Source organism: Schistocerca nitens, chromosome 3 (genome assembly GCF_023898315.1).
Source record: "Schistocerca nitens isolate TAMUIC-IGC-003100 chromosome 3, iqSchNite1.1, whole genome shotgun sequence".
Classification (NCBI taxonomy): domain Eukaryota; kingdom Metazoa; phylum Arthropoda; class Insecta; order Orthoptera; family Acrididae; genus Schistocerca; species Schistocerca nitens.
The window spans coordinates 471,727,438-471,747,794 of NC_064616.1; the positions used below are offsets into that span (position 1 = coordinate 471,727,438).

General features: G+C 42.8%; 1 protein-coding gene across 2 annotated transcripts in view; it reads right to left on the minus strand.

Moving 5' to 3' along the window:
- LOC126248401 (1-acyl-sn-glycerol-3-phosphate acyltransferase alpha-like) overlaps nucleotides 1–20,357 on the minus strand; it is an 824,096-nt gene that overhangs the window by 284,573 nt on the left and 519,166 nt on the right. For both annotated transcript variants that reach the window (XM_049949347.1, XM_049949348.1), the window contains exon 3: nucleotides 4,940–5,012. The gene's annotated coding sequence lies outside the window, so the exon portion shown is untranslated. The remainder of the gene's footprint in view (nucleotides 1–4,939; nucleotides 5,013–20,357) is intronic.

Below are 20,357 nucleotides of genomic sequence, written 5' to 3' on the forward strand. Positions count from 1 at the left end.
GAACGCATGTAGTGCTCAGCCAATGATTCTTGCAGCGCCTTACACAGCCGATTCTCATTTTCCTGCGTATGCTACCGGCCTGGATCCTCCCTTTGATCTCAGCCTCACATGGTAAGTATTCTGTAAAAATCAGTCTCAGGTATTTAAAATCATGATCCCTGCTGCAGTATCGGGTTCCGGCTAACAGATGCTGGAGTGAGCCTCTCGAATAGACGCGAGTCCTGCTCAGCAGCGGATACTCGATCTTCAAATGGTTCAAATGGCTCTAAGCACTTTTTTTTTCATTTGCTGCTTGCCATATAAGCCCGCTGCCTTTATAATATAGCGGGCTGTAAATACTGCAGTTGGTCTCTTAGCCGTCACATCAGTCACTCAATGCCACGTATAGGGGAGAACCCACAGAATGATTAACATACACCCACACAAGCTACACACAGTACATCTACCTGAGTGACTGATGTGCCGTTGCCCATGTCCCGCCCCGTGGAGGCGGACCATATGCAGTGTCTGGCAGTTATTACTAGTTCAGAGCAGCATTTTAATAATTAGAAAAGAAAAGAAAAAAAACAAAGTGACATATATGTTATGTTGAATAATACAAAAATCTATAGTTATTTTAATATAAAGAATACATGTTTTAATGAAGAAAATTAGAAAAGTATTTACCAAAAATCCCTTCACCAACAAGACCATGAGAGGGAAGTCCCGGAAAAGTCCTCGAGACTGCCGCTTTTCGCCTCACCCTAAATGCTAATATTCAGATTTATGTATCCATATTCTACATCTTAATTATTTACTGTCACTTTAACACAATGATACATTACATATATTATTGGTGCTGGTGTGAGGTGCAGCGCTCGGAATAACATCGAGCTGTGGCCCTCTCACCAGGAATTTTCTATCCAATTTCTGTGTCTGAAACTACTCTAATATATTTTATGCTATTCATTTTATACTTTTACGAACTTCCACATTCAAATTAATTACATTTTCTTATTACAGTTAGTTTCATAACCTCACACCTTGTTTCACTACAATGTATTATATACGTGAATCGGTTATATTATCCGTTATCAGTAACATCATTATCAGAATTCTCAGTACTACTGTTATTAGTTGAGGATCTCCGTTCTCTCAATCTGTGTCTCCATTGTCTTCCTCTGTTGAACTCTACTTGTAATTCTCTTGAAATTTTGTCTGCTGTGTTATTTATTTCTGTCCTAGTAACTGGGTCCCTAATGGAGTTGTAAATATTAAACTGTCTCAGATCTGACTGCCGTATATGTGTGTATAGCATGCAGGAGATAATCGTGTGTGCAGGGGTCCCAATGTCCCCACATGTGCATGTATCACTTTCCCTGAGATTCATGCGGTGTAGGTGTGATGGGTAAGGCCCATGACCGGTCAAAAAGTGTATCATGCCTCGACTCGAATCTATGTATTTCATTTGTAGTCTCTCCCTGATGTTTGGGAAGAAGTCGTGGACCCTACGGCCCTTGTCACTCATATCCCAGTCTCTCTGCCAAGTACCTAGGCGCCAATTTTTTAAGTGTAATTTGACTTGAATGTCTTCTCCTGTTATAGCTCTTACCCGATCACTACTGCCTTCTTTAACCAGTATGCTGCGTCACGGTATTTAATAGTTATTTCGATCGGAAAGACACCTAGTATCACAGACAGGGCATCTTGGGATGTAGTTTCGAAGCCGCCTGACAATCTCAGCAGCACCCCTCTCTGCCTACGGCGAACAATAGTTTTGTTTACTATGGGACTTAACATCTGAGGTCATCAGTCCCCTAGACTTAGAACTACTTAAACTGGTTCAAATGGCTCTGAGCACTATGCGACTTATCTTCTGAGGTCATCAGTCGCCTAGAACTTAGAACTAATTAAACCTAACTAATCTAAGGACATCACACACATCCATGCCCGGGGCAGGATTCGAACCTGCAACCGTAGCAGCAGCGCGGTTCCGGACTGAAGCGCCTAGAACCGCTCGGTCACAGCGGCCGGCTACTCGGTCTTCGAATCACTCACCAGGAAAACGATCTTGCTCTCTGCTGTCTCCACACTGTCGCTCATCCGCATCAACCAGTCCTTCCTTGGATTTGGACAACAGGGTCACGTCGCCGGCATGTGCGACATGTGTTATATCCTCTCCTTAGACCCCGATTCCTTCAAGATTCTTATCAAGAATTTACCTCATTACTTTTTCGATAGAGAGAATGAACAGTATCGTGACACACTACCTTCTTATCCTCAGCCCTATACTTGCAATGGTGTCCAAAATTAAAGCAACAAACTGATATTTCCCCGTCCTAAGTCTAATTCACGATACAATCATACAAACTGTCAACAGATGTCGTTACGATCGTGTTCTGCACGGAAGATGGCATTCCGATCAACGAACAACCACGCCAGCAATGACGTTAGCGCACCTGTCAAGCGAGGTAATGTAACATCAGCAAGAGTGGACCGTTATTTGGATGTAAGGACGCGACGGTACCGCCTTAGTACTGTATTGCACCTGGCATCTGACCTCGCAGCACCCCCTGGACGTGTTGTATCGAGGCAAACGGTGTACAGAAGGCTTCAGTAGAGTGGCCTTTATTGTTGGAAGCCTGCTTTCTGTTTACCTCTGGCGTGACTTCACAGAAGGGAAGGTCTGGAGTGGAGCCGTCAACATGCCACCTGGACGGTCGAACGGTGGGCTAATGATCTTTTCACAGATGAGTCTCGGTGTGGTCTGGAGAGTGATTCTCGACGGATTCGCATCTGGAGGGAACGTGGAACACGATTTCGGAACCCAAACATTGTGGAAAGAGATCGATATCGAGGATGATTCCTAATGGTGTGGGCAGAGATTATGTACACCACTCGAAGACCTCTTCATGAAATTGTAGAGGTGAATCAGCAGGATTTAACTGCTGTCAGGTACCGTGAGGAGATCTTGTGATCTAGTGGGCGGTTGTTGCGACGTGCTGTGGGCCCAGACTTCGTCTTGTTGACGATAATGCTCGACCTCACAGGAGCACGGGTGGTTGATGTTTTCTGGAAACGGAAGATACTGCACACATGGCGTGGCATGATCGCTCTCCTTATTTGAATCCTATAGAGCATGTCTGTCATGCACTAGGGAGCCGGGTTGCATCACGTCAGCGTCCATCGACCACTCTCCAAGACTTGTGAGCAGCTCTGCAGGAAGAAATGGCGTTATTGCCTCAACATGCTATTGATGACATCATTCACAGCATTTCCCGTCGTTGTCAGGACTGCACTGGTGCCAGTGGTGGTCACACCCCTTAGTGAGCACTTTAACCAGTTTCCAGAATGTGTGTGCAAATCTGTTACGTTAGAAAAAAACGAAGAACATTTATGGCTACCGTTACGCACGTTGCAGTTGATTGCGTTCTGTATTCCTCACATTGTTTCTACTTTACTATCACCTGTTTTTACAGTTTTGTGGCAGAATAAACGAAACCTTGCAAAATTTTCCTTTCTTGCTTTAATTTTGGACACCAGTGTATTTTAAAACTCTCCGCGACTTTGTTCCCGGGCTTCACTTTGCCTTTTGAATCAGCAAAACTGCCACGGTGCACACTATGGGCGATAAGAAACTTCATTTCAGCGGACGCCGATATTTTTGACTTTCGAAATGAGTCATGGTATCAACGTGACCACCCAACGTCATAGAGAGACCGAAGGTAGTGGACTGTAACGCCGAAACTAGTTGCGTACGAATGAAACCAGTAAATACGGCCAAGGTGTCATCGTAACTACTTGTAAGTTACAATAACAGCTGTTTTCCCAATATCCACCTGGAATTTTATGTACGCACATCATTATGTTCTTGTCGAATGCGAATAATGATCTCTAACAGAAATGTGTGGAAGCAGTGCAGAATGAATCCATGTGGAGCAGAAGTTGACTGATCAAAGAAAGAGCGAGACATAACAAGGTAAGATTATCGGATCAGCTGCAAGGAAAGAAACCGTAATAGAAGGGGATGAGAAAAACGTGGTAGTTCCTTGGTAGAACAGCCTGTAGATGAACTGCAACGCTTCTTGTGTAATCCAAAATCTAAAACCGACAGCGCTGATCCCCGCCCTCGTGTGCCGTCCGCCTTCCTCTTCTTGTACCTCTTTAAGTATCATCTACGGCGCACTTTAATCAATTTAGCCTCCGTATCTTATTGTGAAGACTACTTATGCAAAAACTTGGTGTTCGATATATGTCCCATTCTAGAACTTTTTATGTCACTCGTCGCTACCATCTCCCCTGTATTTTTCACATAAACAGAGCGTTGTCAAAGTTGCACAGTGGTTCATATTACGTGTTAAAGCGTAGGCTCCCTGTATTTAATGCGTAAATCAGTCCACAGTCTGGAGTGCAACTTCGAATATGACAACGCCTCAAGTACAGTCGTGTCCAAAACAATCTTCGCATCGATGACTACTTTTTCTTTTCTTTTCTTGCTTTTTCTTTTCTTTTACTCCGTTTCTTTCTTTACCCAATCAAAAATTTCTATGTTCATCATTTACTTTTTAATCAGAATTGGTTTAATCTATTTCATCCCTACAGATTAACTTTTATATAAAACTTGCGTTGCAAGTCTCAGCGTACCCTGCACTGTTACAGCCAGCGATTAAAGGGTGGCCGGCCGAAGTGGCCGTGCGGTTAAAGGCGCTGCAGTCTGGAACCACAAGACCGCTACGGTCGCAGATTCGAATCCTGCCTCGGGCATGGAGGTTTGTGATGTCCTTAGATTAGTTAGGTTTAACTAGTTCTAAGTTCTAGGGGACTAATGACCTCAGAAGTTGAGTCCCATAGTGCTCAGAGCCATTTGAACCATTTGATTAAAGGGTAACGTGCAGTTACTGAAACTACAATATACAAAAGTACTAATATAATTAATTAGCCAAACTAGTCACTACTTTACCTTCGTTTTCCTTGCTACACGTCCTAAAGGATCCTGATGTACTGCCAGGCGTGGAAGATTACTTTGGAAAATCCTAGAAGAAGAAATGATTTTCAGTTAGTCTGATTAGTTATATAAATATAGCATATGCAGCTACACAAACATACTTAACACTAACTAACTCCACGGGAAAGGTGCAATATAGACAAATATTTCACTTTTCTTCCTGAAAAAATGTACAGACATGATGCAGAAGCATTAGAACTGCTCGTATGACTAACGAACGATTTATCTTAACGTACTGGTTCACGACCATTTCTCGACCTTGAATCACGGCGTTACTTGCAAGACATGATCTTTATATATACAATCATATATTCAACAATAATGACACTACGATTAATCTTAGAAGACAGACTGGGATCTACTCCCAGAATTTCTGAAGATAGCAAGTATAATATACAAGGCACAAAACATTATTTATAATTTGTACAGAAATCATACTGCAGTTATAAAGGGTCAAAGGACACGAAAGGAAAGCAGTAGTTGGCAAGGGAGTGGGACGTGTTTGTAGCCTCTACCCGAAGTTCTTTAATTACGGAGTTGAGGTTCACAGGTAAGAAAGAATAACTTAGAGGTTTCCCCTTGTCACTGTAATTCTGCCGCAGACGGCAAAGAACATAGAGGAGCAGCTGAAAGGAATGGAAGTCGTCTTCAAAATGGGATATAAGATACACGTCAACAAAAGGACAAACAAGTCGAATTAAAGCAGGTGATACTGACAGAATTAGATTATGAAATGAGACACTAATAGTAGTAGATGAGTTTGCTACTTGGGTAGCAAATTAATTGATGACAGTCCAGGAGGAGAGGATATAAAATGCAATTTGGCAACAGGAAGAAAAGAGTTCCTGAGAAAGAAGAATGTTTTACCATCGAATGTAAATTTAAATGTCAGCAAGTATTTTCTCCGAGTATTTTTCGGGACTGTAGTATTGTATGAAAATGAAACGTAGATGATGAACAGTTGAAACAAGAAGGGAATAGACGCTTTTGAAATGTGGAGTTACAGGAAGATACTGAAGATTAGACGGGTAGATTGAATAACCAACCAAGGGATACTGAATCGAACTGAAGAAAAAATAAATTTGTGGGACAACTGGCTTGGTTGACAGGACACATCTACAGTCATAAAGAAATCGTCAAATTGGTAATGGAGGGAAGTGTAGAGGGAACAACTGCAGAGGGAGATCAAGGCATGAATACAGTAAGCAGGTTCAAATGGATGTATGTTGCAATAGTTATTCGGAAATGAAGAGGGTTTTACAGGATAAACTAGCGTGCAGATCTGCATCAAACTAGTACGATCAAATTCGCCAAACATGATTATATCCTAAGAATTCGCGCGCGATAACACGGGTCTTCCTCTGTCCTAATGTCAAGACTGTCTCGATGCGTTCAGCTTGTGTTAACGTTACCACCCATCACACCACATCCTATAAGGAAGAAATTAACGTCACAACTCCTGAGAATGAATGAAGATATTCTCAAATGAAAAGCACCACTGTTGTTCTCATGAAATTCTTTGTGTGCTTGATACGTCAGATGACTCCCTTTCCATCTGAATATTACGAACATACCTACATGGCAGCGATTTTGAAAGCCGCCATATTGTTACATAGCTTCGCATGTTTTCTCTCTCATCTCATACCGGCTGCCCAAAGATCTCTGCTTATCCACCTGATTTTATATTAGAAGGGTGGTTCCACACCTATGGACCATCTGTGTATTAATTAAAATAGACGGATCCATAAAATATTCCGTACACATGGAGGATTCCGCTGTCCAGTCAAGCTTCATACAAATACTTCTTGTTGTTGCTGCTGTCACCGTGGCAATTAGCGACTCGCTCCTATTAAAGTACTGCAATGCAGCATATTAATCTCGACTGAGAATCACGTCCAATCATAGATTTTCCATGGCTTCCCTATACCGATTAAGGTAAATGTTGGTATGATGTTTTTAAACATTGTATCGGCTAATTACGTTCCCCAATCTGAACCTGTACGGCGTTTCTAATTATCTCCAATTATAGGGGGACATACAGCTTAACGAAGGCTCCGAAATATGTGTTTTTCCACATTTACAAGTCACTGCCAGATGTACAAGGAGCCGTATTATTATCATCATCATCATCATCATCATCATCATCATCATAATCATCATCATCATCCTTATGAAATATTCAGCTTAATGGCAGTTTACTGGCACTACTGCTGTCTCAATTCGATCCTGTTCCAGACCAACTGTTTCTCAGCCTCGTCTTTTTCTCTATTATCTTCATGCAGAACGTTAGTTCTCCGTCTTCCTATATATTTCTCTCCATCCACTGTAACTTCTCTAGTTATTAGTAATCCTTAATCCCTTCTTCTCTAGAAGTATACACTATGTGATCAAAAGTATCAGGACCGCGCGACTGCTACGGTCGCAGGTTCGAATCCTGCCTCGGGCATGGATGTGTGTGATGTCCTTAGGTTAGTTAGGTTTAAGTAGTTCTACGTTCTAGGGGACTGATGACCACAGCAGTTGAGTCCCATAGTGCTCAGAGCCATTTGAACCATTTCAAAAGTATCAGGACACTCCCAAAATTATACTTTTTTCATATTAGGTGCATTGTGCTGCCACCTACGGCCAGGTAATCTATAGTAGCGACCTCAGTAGTCATTAGACATCGTAAGAGAGCAGAATGGGGCGCTTCGCGGAACTCACGGACTTCGAACGTGGTCAAGTGATAGGGTGTCACTTGTGTCATGCGTCTGTACGCTAGATTTCCACACTCCTAAACAACCCTAGGTCCACTTTTTCTGATGTGATAGTGAAGTGGAAACGTAAAGGGACGCGTACAGCACAAAAGCGTACAGGCCGACCTCGTATATTGACTGACAGAGACCGCCGACAATTGAAGAGGGTCGTATTGTGTAATAGGCAGACATCTATCCAGACCATCACACATGAATTATAAACTGCATCAGGATCCACTGCAAATACTATGACAGTTACGCGGGAGGAGAGAAAACTTGGATTTTATGGTCGAGTGGCTACTCATAAGCCACATATCACGCCCGTAAATGCCATCGACCCCTCGCTTCGTGTAAGGAGCGTGAACATTGCACAATTGAACAATGGAAAAACGTTGTGTGGAGTGAAGAATCACTGTACACAATGTGGCGATCCAATGGCAGGGTGTGGGTATGGCGAATGCCCGGTAAACGTCATCTGCCAGCGTGTGTAGTGCCAACAGTGAAATTCGGAGGCGGTGGTGTTATAGTGTGGTCGTGTTTTTCATTGAGGGGGCTTGTACCCCTTGTTGTTTTGCATGGCACTATCACAGTACAGGCCTACATTTATGTTTTAAGCTTTGCTTCCCACTGTTGAATAGCAGTTCGGGGATGGCGATTGCATCTTTCAACAAGATTGAGCACCTGTTCCTAATGCACATTCAGTGGCGGAGTGGTTACAAGACAATAACATACCTGTAATGGACTGGCCGGCACAGAGTCCTGACCTGAATGCTATAGAACACCTTTGGTATGTTTTGGAACGCCGACTTCGTACCAGGCCTCATCGACAGACATCGATACCTCTCCTCAGGGCAGTACTCCGTGAAGAATGGGCTGCCATTCCCCATGAAACCTTCCAGCACCTGATTGAACGTATGCCTGGGAGAGTGGAAGCTGTCATCAAGACTAAGGGTGGGCTAACACCATATTGAATTCCAGCACTACCGATGGAGGGCGCCACGAACTTGTATGTCATTTTCAGCCAGGTGTCCGAATACTTTTGACAACATAGTGCAGATGTTCTCCTCTGCCCCCCCCCCTTTCCCAGACAGCCTGGAGATGAAAGAATAGCTCTTCAAAGAAATCTAGTCAGACTTACAAGAGGAATGGACGCGTACTGAATGAAAATTAACGTAAAGAAAAGTAAAGTGATTAGAGTATAAGACAAAGAAGAAATGAAAATGAAAACTTAAGCGCGTTATTTTGAGGAAGTTGCACAGTTCAGATATTTGGAACTACTGATAACCAGAAGGGTGGAAACAGAAATAATTTCAAGAAGCCATTGGTGACAGAAACGACCTATGACCGACTGGTGATCGAATCCCTAACTTTTGGATTCGTACTCTGGCACTGATGCACTGTGTCATACCTATTGTTATCAAGCCGGCCGGGGTGGCCGAGCGGTTCTAGGCGCTACAGTCTGGAACCGTGCAACCGCTACGGTCGCAGGTTCGAATCCTGTATCGGGCATGGATGTGTGTGATGTGGTTAGGTTTAAGTAGGGGACTGATGACCTCAGAAGTTAAGTCCCATAGTGATCAGAGCCATTTGAACCATATTGTTATCAACATTTGATAAATGTATTCTAAGCGGTTTGAACGGGTAGGCTGTATCAAGGCGGTATTCAGGAGCTCTGGCAATATGAACGATTTCCGATAGTCATTACGGCGTGGAACCGCGATTGAAGAACGCATCAAAAGCCTGGCATATTGCCCAATAACTACTACCGGATGGGGAATAAGAGTCACAGTGACGAAACCGAAGACTTTCGAAGTATATGGGATCAGATAACATTATGCTACACACTTCAAAGATGGTTCTGTTTATTTTGGCGAACGATAACTTTTAAGTGAAGTAACAGCAAAAACTAGGCATGTTCTGGACGAGATGAGTTGAACTCACGGTCCCGGCATCCACAATGAAGACACCTAGAAGGATCTGAAAGAAAATCCAAAAAGCCTCAGTGTGCTTCCCTTCTACATGGAAACTTAATTATCAAACCGTTTCTAGTGTTTAGATCGTGCTGATCAATTGTTACGGCTTCTTTCTTTCAGTAACGCCAATTGAACAGCTAATCTTACCACTGATTGCTCTCTGCTTTAAAATTTTCACTATTTAAGGAAAATTCATGAACATGCACTATTGTTTCTTCGCTCTATATGACGAGTTCGATGCCTTTCAACCAGAGTTGTGTAAAATTTATTCTAATAACGAATACAGATAAAAATTATTATTCGTTATTCGTGAATGACAGATAAAAAAAATTTATTCGAAGCCTTATTCATTTTCATCGGTTAAAGAAGAATCGTCAGTTGTGAATAAAAAAGGTATAAGAACAAAAGAGTTCAAAACCGAACACATTTGTATCTTCCATTATTATTTACCGTTTAAAAAACAAATATACTTTTTCTTCCTCTTTGTTAATTTTTCGATACAATTCTTTTTTCGATCATCTCTTTAAACATTTTTTAGTCCTTAAAGAATTGCCACTGTTACACATGAAACCGAACGTTCCACAGATGCCGAAGAGAGGAGGTTGTTTCATATCTTCTGAAATTCGCCCCTTAGTTTAGTATTAGGAGTTTATCCAATATAAATGTAATAAATCATCAGTACTACAATACACAAAGGAATTAGACTTTAGCTGCCAGTGGGCATTGATTCAGATCAACGGGGAAACTTGAAAATTTGTGTCTGACCGGGATTCGAGCCCGGGTCTTCTGCTTACTAAGCACAGAAGCTCTGACCCCTGCGCCATCCAGACATAGTGGTCATCGCAACTGCAGGGATTACCCTCGCACGCCTCCCGTCAGACCCAAATTCTCAAGTTATCCACATACTACTAATGTAGTGGCCCTTGCCTATTATCCTCCTCATTACTCGCCGTTTCGCCGATTCCCATAAGACTTCGTGCCTGGTGTGCATTTGCACTGAATTGATCATTGGTCGACCTCACCTTAATTCAAATGGTTCAAATGACTCTGAGCACTTTGGGACTTAACCTCTGAGGTCATCACTCCCCTAGAACTTAGAACTACTAAAACCTAACAAACCTAAGGACATGACTCACATCCATGCCCGAGGCAGAATTGGAACCTGCGACCGTAACAGTCGCGCGGTTCCGGACTGAAGCGCCTAGAACCGCTCGGTCACCGCGGCCGGCTCACCTTAATTACACACTGAGTTGACAAAAGTCATGGGATACCTTCTAATATTCTGTCGGACCTCCCTTTGCCTAGCCTATTGCAGCAACTCGACGTAGCATGGACTAAAAATATCGCTGAAGTTCCCTGTAGAAATATTGAGTCTTGCTACCTCTATAGCCGTCCATAATTGGGAAACTGTTGCCGGTGCAGTATTTTATGCACGCACTGACCTATCGATTATGTCCCATAAATGTTCGATGTGATTCATGTCGCCCGATCTAGTTTGCCATGTCATTCGCTCGAATTGTCCAGAATGTTCTTCAAACCAGTCGGCAACGGTTGTGTCCCAGTGACACTGCGCACTCTCATGAAGTCCATGATGGCTGCAACTGGTCTCAGTGTAGTCAAATATAACCATTTCCAGAATGACTGATTCAGTTGGACCAGAAGACCCAGTCCTTTCAATGTAAACAAAGCCCACACCTTTATGGAGCCATCACCACATTGCACAGTGCCTTCTTGTCAACTTGGGTCCATAGGTTCGTGAGGTCGGCGCCACACTTGAACCCTACCATAAGCTCTTACCAACCGAAATCAGGACGCATTTGACAAAGCCTCCGTTTTGCAGACGTCTAAGCGGCAACAAATATGGTCACGACCCGAGAAGAGGCACTGCAGGCGATGTCTTGCTGTTAGCAAAGGCACTCGCGTCAGTTGTCTGCTGCCATAGCCTACGTCCACATTTCGCCACTCGAAATGAAATGTCCCATGCGTCTAGGTCCAACTACAATTCCGCGTTCAGAATCTGTTAATTTCTGTCGTGCGGCCATAATCACGTCGCAAACCTCTTCACATGAATAAATTGAGTACAACAAATCACTACACTGTCCTTTTATACCTTGTGTACGCGATACTACCGTCGTCTGTATATGTGCATATCGCTATCCCATTACTTTTGTCGCCTCAGTGCATATGTGGTGTCTGTTCTTTCGGACATGTCCGAAAGAACGGACACCACAGGGTGGTTATATCTAAACTTTCGCTACTTAAGCCAGTGTAGAGGGAAAATTATATACCGCATGGGTACCAAACGTTTTTGGAATGATCTTCAGACTGCGCTCTGTAGAATTGCGTTGTTAGTAGAGTTAGTGTCATCACTTGCCGTTAGGCGCCGGTAGCGATCCGGCGACGTACGGTTGAAACACAACCGTCAGTCTGCGTTACAGTTGCAGACAATCAGCATCGGTCTGGAGGTGAGAAGGGCTATACTCGTAAAGCTGTTTTATCAAAACAACAGCAATAGTGCAGCTTCTCTTCAAGAGTTTCGACGCATTAAAGGAACGCGGGGAGGTCCTCATTTTCCATTTGGTTTGAAGAACAAAGTTTGGAATTTCGAATTAATTAGCAATTTAGGAATTGCTCCTGGGACAGGCCGATGGCCAAATGCGCCGCAAATTTTTGAAGAAGCTACTGGTGCCAAGGCTGGGAACGCTGGGGAAGCAATGAGCCATCTTCAAGCAGTGCACGAGTTGCGTCACGACAGTGGAACACTCCATGATCCACCGTTCAGAAAGTGCTGGCAGTAACTGTGAAACGGCATCTCTAGTGCGGTTCGAGACCATCGTGGATGGAGATAGTCGTCACACTGAGCAACTTTTGTAACCTGTTACGTTAACATGGTACACAATTAACATGTGTTAATCTTTCATGTAGCCGGCCGAAGTGGCCGAGCGGTTCTAGGCGCTACAGTCTGGAACCGCGCGACCGCTGCGGTCGCAGGTTCGAATCCTGCTTCGGGCATGGATGTGTGTAATGTCCTTAGGTTAGTTAGGTTTAAGTAGTTCTAAGTTCTAGGGGACTGATGACCTCAGATGTTAAGTCCCATAGTGCTCAGAGCCATTTGAACCATTTTTTTTTCTTTCATGTACAAATTAAAATTTGTATGTTTCTGTGCTTTTTCGTTATTTGTCTTCCGCGTGCTCTTACAAATGTTTCCACAATGTTTCATCGTCCTACGACAAATCGTTTTTCATGTAGGGCATCTTAAGTAGCGAAGTTCAATTCTAACCACCCTGTACTTCTACTATAGTTCTTGGCGAACAATGTCTCTTTATGTCGCTCAGAACGATGTGTACTTGACTCCCACCGTGGAGCGATTGCAGTATCAGACGATAGCTACGGACTACGGCCGATTGCGCTCAAATGTTTGAAAATATGTGTCATTACCGTGTGTGGGAGCGCACACAAACGAAATTTCACGTACGTTACCAGCGGGCCAGCGTACTAATCGGACCTTCATAGTAGCTACAACCTCTCTTGAAAATATCCTTTGCAAGTGGAGACGAAACGTTGGTTTCTCCACGAAATTTAATCGATCACCGCACACTAAACCGGAATATATTAATACGTGTGGGTAACTAGTATGCTTAGTTTCTTTAACATGTTTCGGCAAGACGTGCTTGAATTCGCAGGCCAAATAATTAGTGTTATACACTTTTAAATCTGGAAAAACTTCACTTGGTTTGATGATTTCAGCAAAATGAGCACACCCATAAACTATTAGTTACCCCCAGAAGTTAAGACGCTAATACCGCCTAACATAGCCTGTAGCCTTCGTATCTGCTTCTGTTCGACGAGGAAGAGAGTTTCCAAGTTTTTTTAGGTATGTCATATCCACCAGCAGCTACTCACAGAGGATTACATACCTCAAAACTATCAAATTGCGGCAATATTTATTACTATGTTTCACCCATTGTTTCAAATATTTTATGTGGGACTGAGATTGAGTGGTCTTGAAAGAAAGGAGTGTTCTTAGCGTATTCATCATCCCTATGTAGAAGAAAGGGCAACACTTGGTGACCGAGAACGTTGAAATAAACATCCTGGTTCATAATCACCGTATCCTGAATGAGGGGGCCCAACTCATGGTACGCAAAAATTACGGAACCACCTCCAGCCTGATCTTCAACCTCCAAACGCTTCGGATTAAACGTCTCATAGGACTGACGGTGCTCTCGACCCTTACATCATTTCAAAAAGAGATAAAATCGCGACTGGGCGCACAACATTGCATGCTTCCAGTTAGTGACAGTAAAGTCTGTGTGTTGTTTGGCCCACTGAAGGCATGCAGCATGTATGTGATGCGGTGTGCAATAGCCTTTTGCTGCGTGCCCAGCTCCAAATGCCCAATGCATGCTGTTCCATTCGTAATGTTTGCTCGGACACTTGTTGAGATGGACTTGCATTCACTGACAGTAGCAATTCCTTTGGAGTTTGAAACCGATTGTCATTGACAGTGCTTCACACCCGTCTCCAGTCAATGCCAGTTGGCGGTTCTTACGCTGTGTTACATTGCTGCAGGTGTTACACCACTGTTTGTAGACACGCTGAAGAGTCCACGTAGCTGTATAAACAAATAGTGCCACTTCGTTCACGGTGTGGTCATGTACACGTCCAAACACGAGAGCTTCTTTCTTCCATTCTGTTACATCTTCACATTGCCCCAACTTTACTGTACTGGTTCCAGACAAACGACTGGCTCATACACTGCCGGCCGCGGAGACCGAGCGGTTCCAGGCGCTTCAGTGCGGAACCGCTCGACTGCTACGGTCGCACGATCCAATCCTGCCTCGGGCATGGATGTGTGTGGTGTCGTTAAGTTAGTTAGCTTTAAGCAGTTCTAAGTTCTAGGGGACTGATGACCCCAGATGTTAAGTCCCATAGTGCTCAGAGCCATTTGCACCATTTTTTTGGTACCTTTCCTAAACCATCTGCAGCATCCATTGTGCTCTTTTAAGTAGGTGATTAGTATTTTGTGCGGTGAGCTTAATTTGATTGAGCGTTGGCGAAATCAATAAAAGTGTCACAAAAACATCTTCTTTTTAATGAATTTCCGCCCCTGGTAGCTGAGTGGTCAGCGCGACGAAATGTGATACCTAACAGCCCGGGTTCGCTTTCCGGCTGGGTCGGAGATTTTCTTCGCTCAGGAACTGGGTGTTGTGTTGTCCTTATCATCACCATTTCATCCTCATCGACACGCAAGTCGCCGAAGTGGCGTCAACTCGAAAGACTTGCACCAGGCGAACGGTCTGCCCGACGGGAGGGCCTAGCCACACGGCATTTCCATTTTTAATAAAAGTTGTAGTGACAGATTGTCCGTCTCAGTAGGTGAATGGTCAGCGCGTCTGACTGCTATACGGAGGACCGTGCTTCAATTACCGATCTTGGCAGTGACTTTTGGTTGGGGAGAGGACTATAATGGGGTCCACTCATCCTCTTGATGTCAACTGAGTTGCTATTGGAATGAGAAATAATGGTACCAACGGCGACCGCCGGGTGAGCGGTGTGCTTACCACTGCCCTTCCATATCGCATCTGAATGCCACCGTATGTCTGACACGGTGACAGATTGGCATCACGCGGTCCTCTGGTTTCGTCACGGAGTTTATGCACTGTCCATTCACATTAATGTTGCCACCTGCCAAAAGCCTGAAAAACCACCTTTTGCAGTGCAGATCGCTGCAAGACGTGAAGGAAGAGTGTCAATGAGGTGAAGGTGTAAGTAGGCTGTTTAGGTTTTTATATTGGTAACGCCATGTAGCGCTCTATATGAAAATCACTGGCTGTGCTGTGTGCAGTCTGTGGCTGGGTGGCATTGTTGTAATATTCGCCATTGTAGTGTTGGGCTGTTGGCTGTTAACAGCGCATAGCGTTGCGCAGTTGGAGGTGAGCCGCCAGCAGTGGTGGATGTGGGGAGAGAGATGGCGGAGTTTTGAAATTTGTAAGACTGGATGTCATGAACTGCTATATATATTATGACTATTAAGGTAAATACATTGTTTGTTCTCTAGCAAAATCTTTCATTTGCTAACTATGCCTATCAGTAGTTAGTGCCTTCAGTAGTTAGAATCCTTTATTTAGCTGGCAGTATTGGCGCTCGCTGTATTGCAGTAGTTCGAGTAACGAAGATTTTTGTGAGGTAAGTGATTTGTGAAAGGTGTAGGTTAATGTTACTCAGGGCCATTCTTTTGTAGAGATTTTTGAAAGTCAGATTGCGTTGCGCTAAAAAAATATTGTGTGTCAGTTTAAGCACAGTCATGTATAATTGTTCAAAGGGGACGTTCCATATGTCGACCCTTAGCCGAGGATACCTCACTGGAATCTTGTGATTTTGTCTTGTAGTTTGTGTAATTAGTGTAGCTTTAGTTTATTGCTAGCGCGTAATTGTAGAGAGAATCTCCTTTGTAGTTGCAGTCTTTCATTGTTGTACAGTAAAACAGTTGTGGCATGCATGTAAACTTGCACCAAGTATTTCGCAGCTGCGCTTGCAATTAACTAGATATTTTTTTCAGTGCTATGTTAATGTGTTCTCTTATTTTTGCTCTTCAAATTGTGCTTTTCTGTGTTATCGTGTGAAATATTGTGACAATAATGGCGTGTGAAAAACGTAACACTAGGCTCGAAAGTAAACTGAGAAATAATAGTGACGACGAGCGTAGCTTATCTGCACCACTGTGTAATGAATTAACAGACATTCAAAGTAGTAATTTGGTAATTGTGCATAGGGAAATGGAGCGGGCGGCAAATAATGGTGTAGACAGTGAAACAATTAGTGAACAGGGAAGCAGTATCTATCGATCGATCGGCAACAGCTCGCCTCAGGATTCCGAAACGACAGGATACAATACACAATATTGCAAATACTGTAGACTCAGGTTTTGGGTTCTCACCGTTTTCTCAAATGAGTCAAGGCACATTTTACGCTTGTCAAAATGTGAATGTTGCCGGTGCAAATTCACTGCCGAAAAGCACTGAAGAACATGTTTCAGACACCAGTGCATTATTATTACAGTTAATGCAACAAATGGGACAAAGGCTACAAAAGTTAGACACAACGCTTGAACAAAATCAGAAACAAATGGGAGAAAATCTTCAAAAGTTAGACACAACGGAACAACACCAGAGACAAACACAGCAACAGTTAGACGCAATGGAACAAAATCTTCACACCACGCTTGAACAAACACGTGAAGATTTAACTACTGAGTTACATAAAATCGAATCGAAATGTCAAAAAGTCTGTAACGACGTACAAACACAAATTTGTGAGCATTTCCAACGTATTTTTTCGCGTCATGAAAATGCATTACAGAATCACGAAGCAGCCATAAAAGAACTGCAAACTATTGTTCATGAAAATCACGACACCTTGCAAGCTAAAATTGACTCAGTTGCATCTACCGATTCGGTTACGCAACTTGCAAAAACTCAGGAAAACTTAAAAGACACAGTAGATACGATTTCAACACAAATGGACACTCTGAAACTTGGTTCAGAAAAACACACAGAGGAAATAATTTCACTAACGGATAAAGTAGCCGAACTTTCAGATCAGTTCACTAACTTATCTACAAAGGTAGATGATGATCTGAATGAGACAAGACCTGTAGCCTTCACTGACACTGAAGAGTATGAACAAATTAGAAAATTCAAACAAAATCAAAATCAAATCAATACACAGTACAAAAGAGAAATTCGGGAAGTACAAGATCAGTTGGCACAAGTAATACAAGAATTACATATTTCAGAGGACACTCGCGCTCCAACACGGGAAGAGGAACTTAGAAATACGGAAAAGTCACAAAATAATAACACGGGGCATTTCGGAAATTATGAAAGAAATTGACAAGGTGCACCGAATTTTGAGATGGAACCGCCGACACGACGTAACAGTGACCGATATGCGACTCGCCGACATGATGATTTTGACTATAAGCTGTTCATTACCACACGTAAATTCAAAACATTTAAGAATTCCGCCAACGGCATTCATCCACAAGCGTGGCTTCATCAATTCTCTCGTTGTTTTCCTCCCAACTGGTATTAGAGCACAGATTAGAATTTATGTGTGGCTATTTAGAGAATGAACCAGCTGTAAGAATGCGATCGGTCATTCACGATTGCCACAGTGAAGGAGAATTTTATCATGCCTTCCTCTCAGCATATTGGTCTCGAGCTACACAAGACCGAGTAAAACATAGCATCATAATGATGAAACATTTCGAACAATCTGAATTCTCCAGTCTTGTGAAATACTTTGAAGACATGTTGCATAAGATGGTGGTGGTGGTTAGTGTTTAACGTCCCATCGACAACGAGGTCATTAGAGACGGAGCGCAAGCTCGGGTTAGGGAAGGATTGGGAAGGAAATCGGCCGTGCCCTTTCAAAGCAACCATCCCGGCATTTGCCTGAAACGATTTAGGGAAATCACGGAAAACCTAAATCAGGATGGCTGGAGACGGGATTGAACCGTCGTCCCCCCGAATGCGAGTCCAGTGTGCTAACCACTGCGCCACCTCGCTCGGTTGTTGCATAAGAATCAGTATCTTTCAAACCCATACAGCCCCTCAGAACTCATCCGCATTTGCTTAATCAAATTACCTGAACATTTACGACATATTATTTTAGCAGGACGTTGCAAAGACGACATTGAAGCTTTTCAGGGACTGTTACAAGAACTGGAAATTGACACTGACAATTGTGGGACGCGAAAACAGGAATATAACAATTACAGGTCACATCCGTCACAATTCCGCGATGACAGAAATAATAACTGGACACGACAAGGCTATTCTCACAACACAAATCGTGAACAACACAGTCACCACCCATATGCCAACTACTGGCAGAGTAATAGTTACAGACAAAGATCGCATTTCCGTAGTAATGATTATAACAGAGACAATCGTAGAAACAGACAATATGGCAACCAGGACTATTATTATCACGGGAGACAGAATAACTTCAGACGCAACGGTCCACCACGCAGTTACGATTCTGGGAGAAATTCTCCACCACATGACCGACAAACAAGAAACTATGTAAACTACCGACAAAACGACAGACCTGAATTGCATCAGAACTGGCGGGGTTCAAATAGAGCAGGGCACTTTCGACAAGGTGAATTTGTAGAAGTTAAGTCTCCTAATCCCAATAACGACGCGCGCCAACAAAGAGACAGACAATGACTCGCACCGCAGGCAGCGACGTGCGCCGGCTGGCTCAGAGAAAAATAACATAGACTCTAACCTTGAGCAAAATTCCAGTATTCTTTACCGACGTATACCACATGATAATTGCGTTGAAGTTGAAACTCTGCGTACTAGAAAGGTTAAAGGATTGCACCATTAGCGTTCTCGCTTCCCACGCCCGGGTTCCCGGGTTCGATTCCCGGCGGGGTCAGGGATTTTCTCTGCCTCGTGATGGCTGGGTGTTGTGTGATGTCCTTAGGTTAGTTAGGTTTAAGTAGTTCTAAGTTCTAGGGGACTGATGACCATAGATGTTAAGTCCGATAGTGCTCAGAGCCATTTGAACCATTTGATTGCACCACATTTCACATGTAAAACCATTTATCGAGAGATAATCTGCTTTTTAACTTAGTCTTTGCTATAAAATTTTTTCACTTCACTTTACTAGTACTCTTTTTCAATCTTAGAAACTGTTAACATGCAACTATGTTTTAAAGTTAACTATCCAGTCAAGAACCAAGAGAACTTATTTAAACAGAAATTACGAATGCATTGTTATAGTGAACAGACGACACACTGTTGTTATTTGTACATTCTTGCTTGTTAGTTGCACGATTACGTAGCGACTATAAGGCTTACATACATAGAACATATACCAGTACTGCTAATGAGATTTTAATGCAACATTTTGGTTTACTTGAAAATACATTCTGGATTTAAAGTACTTTCTGTGAGATACCAGATGACACAGTGGTTAGTTCATGTGACAGCTACATGTTTTATCACGACGCTACTAATGAGTGACAATTTACAATGTTGTTTTTGCGGTGTATCTGTTTTATATCTGCACAGGTTTTCTGAATTCTTCTGGAAAGTAAAACATGTTTTAGTAGTAACTTTTGTGGTATAGCTACAATGAGACAGCCTTTTCCGTAGCACAACAATACGTTACGGCACAGTACTTTCTTCATCACGGCAATAAGCGTAATAACTAAGATATCTATACGTAAAGCATTTCACTTTTGTTTATCATGAGGTAAGTACATTGACTTCTGCAGAACTTAGCTTTTGGAGGACGATAACTACGACACTTACAGCAAAATGCACATTTAGCGCTACAGGACACGCATTTGAGTGATTAATGTTGTACTTAAACTATTTATTTTTAAAGATTTTTGAAGTACAAAGAAAGTTTTCCGTGATACATTTCATTCCATTGCTGTAATCTGTAACACCTGAGGGTATAATTACATTAATCCTCAGGGGGGTACACACTTACTTTGTGTACCATGTGTTTGGCAAGCACAAGGAGCCCTAGCTAATATGGCATTTGCTTATACAACTTTACACATCGGTACCATATTTCTCTAACACACAAATTACACAGCTATCTGATTATTTAACAGAGAAAGACACATTTTTTTTA